Below are 4,227 nucleotides of genomic sequence, written 5' to 3'. Positions count from 1 at the left end.
GAGCCCGGCACTGGGGGGGGCCCGGCGCCTCCGGACCGAGAGGCCTGAAGTCCTGTCCGAGGGGCCAGGAGGGGCCGGAGGACTCCGGACTGAGAGGGCCCGGACGCCCAGGACCCTGGCGAGGGGGCCCGGGGTCCTGGGGTGGCCCCAGAGGCGGGGGCCGGGGAGCACCAGTCCCTGGGATAAAGAGCTGGGCGAGGCCTGTGTGGTGCTGGGAGTGGGGTGGCGGGAGGGGGACAGGTGAGGGAGCCTCGGCGCCTCGGCGGGAGAGCAGGATCAGGGGGTTCTGCTGAGGAAGGGAGGGTCCCGACTTCACCTGCGGGGCGCGATGGAAGCCGCGGCCTTTGAGTCCAGGGGAGGCGGCGGGTGCTCCTCCCAGGCGGGTGGACAGGCCTGGGGGTGAGGCCGGTAGGAGTAAAGAATAAGTAGGAATAAGAAGGGCCCAGATCTATGAGGAAACGAGAGGTTTGAGGACCTCTCGACGTCTAGGTAGAGAATGGGGCCCCCGGGGATGTCAGGGGATGGGAAACCCTGGTTTCTGAGGACCGGAGAGAAGATATTTGAGGGGAAGAAGCTCAGCGTACCCCCACTTTCTGAAATGTCCGGGGAACTGGCCCAGGGGAACCTGACCTGAGGGTCCAGGTGAAGGCATGTCGAGCCTTGACTGAGGCTCAGGGAAAGGCTTGGCTCTCACAGGAGCGGAAGGAGACCGGCATTGCTCTCTCAAGATGAAATGAAGATCAAAACCACTTTATAGCAGATACAAAAGGGGCTTTGATGTCTGCTCAGGAGAACCAAGAAGTGGGTTTTTTTTCTCAGCCTGGAAGATGAGAGAAAGGGAGGAACAGGTAGATCATTCTAGTCTTCACGGAGGGTTTATTTCCTCCCGCCCACCCCCACCCCTGGCATCTGCAAAAGGCTATTTATTAGTGAAGTGCTTTCGGAGGACTTTTTCATTAAATGTTTGGACAGCCTCCGCTAATTTGTTAGCCTTTTATCAATTATGTGTATTCAGTGTTTACCGACTTGATGACTTTCATTAAGCAACCATTCATATTTATTTCAACAAGTATATCCAAAAGCTAATTTGTACACAACTTCCTTGGGTTAGTTTGGGCTCTGTATTGGTCTTGTCCTAAGTCCCCTAGACTCTAGTAGGATGACTCTTCAAATAAGGCTTTTATCCTATTGCTTCCTCACATTCCTACATGGTGATCTCCAATAATAGTTATCCTGAACTTCATTTGCTCTGGCTGTTTCCCTCACAGTGGTCCCGTGTAGCCTTTCTGTTGGCTTCAATTACATCTGGAAGCACTCTGGATCACCTACTAAATACACGAGAAGGAATAAAGAAGGGGGGAAAAAAGTCAAGGAATTTTGGCCTCAAATTTTAACTTGGAAATTTCTTAAGACTAGACTACACAGTCTACAAAAATTACACTACAGTATGCAATACATAAATACTTTTGGGGGTTAGAAAACTTCAAGATATCTGTTATTTCTGTTATTTCTTATCAGTTACCAACTCACATGTTCCTGTGATCAAGTGACACTCATACTTAATCCCTTGCCATGTTTTAAACGTTAGTTTTCAGGACAAAAAAAATGAATTTCATTCAGAGTAAGTCAGTTGTCATTTGTTTAGTTTTCCAATAGCCTAGGTAAGCAGTCGTGAATTTACTTTCAAGGTGTCTTTTTTGTCTTTGAGAATAAGTACAAAATAATTTTAACTTTTCACAAAGATTTGACATCTTTCCTTTGTGTGTTCTAGAATTACAGGAAGTGTTGTGTGATTCCACAATGAATACTTGAAGGACCTTTCCATTAAATACCCGAGGGATCAACTAACTCACTCTCTTGCCTCAGGAGTTTTTGTTGATATAAACAGGAGCTGTTTTTCAGTTTACACTCAGCTCAAAGAGATGACCTTGCAGTTAGCCAGTGTAGTCTGAAGAGCTGGTTTCGGGTTACTTGCTAGGAATATGGTATTTACAGTAATAGAGTGAGCCCAAACTAGCTTCTCTAAAGAATATCAACATGGTTCTCCAAAGAATGCCATGTTGACTGAATCAGACCTGTGTCTCTGACTGACACTTTATGGATAATTATTATTATCCTCTTTGATAAACTCTCAGAAAGTTAGAGAAGCAGCCAGAACATTCCTCTTGAGTGCCAAGGTGTGGGTACGGTAAGGAATAAAGTATGAGTTTCTATTGAGGAAAGTATTAATCAAGTTGCTAGTCGACCACTTAGTGTTGTAGGGAGGGCCCAACCATAGGGTAGAAAGTTGAAATTAGAAACATCCTTTTAATTCTGCTTCTCTAACCCATTAATTCACCTAAACTATTAATTTTTAAAATTTTAAGTCACTTTTTTGGGATAATAAATTCCATAAGTTTGATACATGGTAAGATATTACATCTTTTAAATTCATTAAATATGTAATGGTAACAATAGTGCTTGACAATAAACGTGTTCAACAAATGTTAGTGGTGATTATTTTTTTTTTAAAGAATATCTTTTTTTGCCCTAACCGGTTTGGCTCAGTGGATAGAGCGTCGGCCTGCGGACTGAAGGATCCCGGGTTCAATTCCGGCCAAGGGCATGTACCTTGGTTTCGGGCACGTACCCAGTGGGGAGTGTGCAGGAGGCAGCTGATCGATGTTTCTCTCTCTCATCGATGTTTCTAACTCTCTATCCCTCTCCCTTCATCTCTGTAAAAAATCAATAAAATATATTAAAAAAATATATATCTTTTTTTGCCCTAACCGGTTTGGCTCAGTGGATAGAGTGTTGGCCTGCGGACTGAAGGGTCCCAGGTTCAATTCCGGACAAGGGCATGTACCTTGGTTGCGGGCATATCCCCAGTAGGGGTGTGCAGGAGGCAGCTGATCGATGTTTCTCTCTCATCGATGTTTCTAACTCTCTATCCCTCTCCCTTCCTCTCTGTAAAAAAATCAAAATATATTTTTTAAAAAAAGAATATCTTTTTAAAATATATTTTTTATTGACTTCAGAGAGGAAGACAGAGATAGAAACATTGATGATGAGAGAAAATCATTGATTGGCTGCCTCCTGCACGCCCCCTACTGGGGATTGAGCCGCCAGGCATGTGCCCTTGACTGGAATTGAACCCGGGACCCTTCAGTCCGCAGGCCAACGCTCTATCTACTGAGCCAAACCAGCTAGGGCTAGCTGTGATTATTTTCATTTATCCTACATTTTTATAGTTTAAACTTTGAATATAGTTTGGTTCAATTCCAGGGCTTGACAGTATGTACGTACTTCATCATATCCCTTTTTGGCTTTTTCTAGACTCACAGAGCCTAATTGCTTTGGTTCTACTGCCAGAAGCCAGCCACACTAGTCCATTGATTCTCTTCTTTTTCTGGGTTTAAGCCTTTAATTTACAGAAGTGCGTAAATTAGTTGCTTTTTTCCTCTAGTATATGACAGTGTCATGCATCTCTTTCCCTTTTGTAGTTCCTTAAGAGCAGATATGTCTCTTTTCGTGTGCAAGGAGCCTAACTCTATGCTGATGTGGAGTAGAAACTTAGTAAATATTTGGTGAACTAGCCACAATGATGGGGCAATAAGCCAGACAGTTTAGACTAGCTGCCTAAGCAAATTTATATTCTCTAAGTTAGAAATATAGAAAATTCTACAAGTCTTTTAGGTTAAAAATGTATTACATACCTGCTATGTGCCAGATTTCCTTAGAAAGTTTTAGGTAGGAGTTTTGTAGAAGTCCGATATTTGAAAACTACTATACTCCTGTGTCCTGAGCACTGAGCTAGGCACAGGGAAACTGTTGAAAAAGAAAAGCAATCCTTGTTCTTCCAGGATGTTGTCTGGTGGAGAGAGACTGACAAAGTGGGATGATGGTTGTGACAAGGGTGCTGCAGGCACTGAGGGAGCAAGAACACAAGCTCAAATCTAGTAAAGGAAGTCACCAAAAGTCTCTCCAAGGAAGTGATGTTTTAAATAAGTCACAAAAATTTAGCAGTAACTACTAGCCAAAGAGGAAGAAAAAAAGAATTCCGGGTAGAGGAAACAAGTGTGAAGGCTCAGGTGAGAAAATATGGTATGTTTGAGAAATTGGGAAAAATTCAATGATAGGAACCCATATTGTGAGAGGAAAAACTATGAGAAATGAGGCTAGCAAGTGGGCAGTGTGGTGGCTCAGAATATGGTGGTGGCAACACAGATGGAGAATGGGAGATGGTTA

At 43.8% G+C, this 4,227-nt stretch overlaps 1 protein-coding gene across 7 annotated transcripts in view; it reads left to right on the top strand.

Moving 5' to 3' along the window:
* Positions 1-258: 258 nt before the first annotated feature.
* GMEB1 (glucocorticoid modulatory element binding protein 1) overlaps positions 259-4,227 on the top strand; it is a 33,661-nt gene continuing 29,692 nt past the window's right edge. For 4 of the 7 annotated variants that reach the window (XM_023761001.1, XM_023761002.1, XM_023761000.1 and 1 more), the window contains exons 1-2: positions 259-848; positions 3,843-4,070. The gene's annotated coding sequence lies outside the window, so the exon portion shown is untranslated. The remainder of the gene's footprint in view (positions 849-3,842; positions 4,071-4,227) is intronic. The other 3 variants (XM_023761003.1, XM_006097241.3, XM_023761004.1) reach the window with 2 other exon arrangements.

The sequence above is a fragment of the Myotis lucifugus genome, unplaced genomic scaffold, assembly GCF_000147115.1.
Source record: "Myotis lucifugus unplaced genomic scaffold, Myoluc2.0 scaffold_197, whole genome shotgun sequence".
Lineage (NCBI taxonomy): Eukaryota > Metazoa > Chordata > Mammalia > Chiroptera > Vespertilionidae > Myotis > Myotis lucifugus.
The sequence above is the reverse complement of the archived record's forward strand: the minus strand, read 5'-3'. Positions and strand labels throughout refer to the sequence as shown.